The following is a 1361-nucleotide window of genomic DNA, read 5'->3' as shown; positions in this document are numbered from 1 at the left end:
TTTTGTTCATGTATATGAATCTGAGATACTTCCTGGAAGATGTATGGATTGGGATCTGGAATTTTGCGTCCTTGAGATCCAATGTGCACATGAAGTCCCTTGGTTGAACAGCCTGGATCACCGTGTCTGCCATCTCCCTCCTGAACGGAGTCTGTTGGGGAAATTTGTTCAGGGGTGAGAGATCACTGACTGGTGTCCAGTCACTAGATGCCTTTTTCACAAGAAAGAGTCGACTAAAAACCTGGAGACCTGTCCACTACCTCCTCTGCAGCATGGTCTGGACTTCAGCCCGGAGGGCCAGCACCTTTATGGATCCCTTTGCATGCATAGAAGCTTAATGGAATTGGATCCCGAGTCAGAGGAGGGAGTGATTGAATGAACGTGATGCGATACCCTACGCCTATTACTTCGATCGTCTAGGGATCTGCCCTGTGATGCTGCCACCTCGGCCATGTCCTTCCACTTATTTCTGTTTATAGTCTTTCTGAGCCAGTCCACACCCACAGACTTTCTTAGTTTGTCAATCAATCGTCTTCTTAACTTACATTGCTTCTTTTACAATCTCTAGGGACCCGTTCTGTTATTCTTAATTTCCATCTATTATTTGTCATTCTCATTATATGTCCTCTCCATATCCCATTTTTTTTTCTTACAAGTTGTTAGAATATCCTCTACTTTAGTTTGCTCTCGTATCTATGTTGCCACCCATTGAGATACTAACGCTAGAGAGTTATGGGGTCTTTTGACTGGCCAGACATTACTACATTAGATCCTTCTCTCTGATTATGGTTCATTTTCCCCTTGCCTTCCTACACAGCAAATAGTCTGGCCTATTTACTTATTCTCCTCTGTCCTCATACACCTGACAACACTGAGATTACCAAAACAATTCTTCTTCACCCAAGGGATTTACAGCACTTTAATTGTTCAGTGGCCAATTTCCTCTTGTTAAGGGTAAAAGAGACTGTTTAGCTATGGGCAGCAACTCTTCTAAGAGAAGGACACTTCAAAATCAAACCATTGTTCTCTAGTCTTGGGTAGGGCCATAGACTCTGTACCATGGTCTTCCACTGTCTTGGGTTAGAGTTCTCTTGCTTGAGGGTACACTTAGGCACGCTGTTCTGTCTTGTTTCCCTTCCTCTTGTTTTGTTAAAGTTTCTATAGTTTATATAGGAGATATTTATTACCCTTAAAAATTTAATTTTTCCTTGTTCCCTTTCCTTACTTGGCTATTTTCCCTGTTGGAGCCCCTGGGTTTATAGCATCCTGCTTTCCCAACTAGGGTTGTACCTTGGCAAGTAATAATAATAATAATAATGATAATAATAATAATAACAATAATAATAATAATAATAATAATA

Source organism: Palaemon carinicauda, chromosome 34 (genome assembly GCF_036898095.1).
Source record: "Palaemon carinicauda isolate YSFRI2023 chromosome 34, ASM3689809v2, whole genome shotgun sequence".
NCBI classification, from domain to species: domain Eukaryota; kingdom Metazoa; phylum Arthropoda; class Malacostraca; order Decapoda; family Palaemonidae; genus Palaemon; species Palaemon carinicauda.
Note: the sequence above shows the minus strand (reverse complement) of the source record.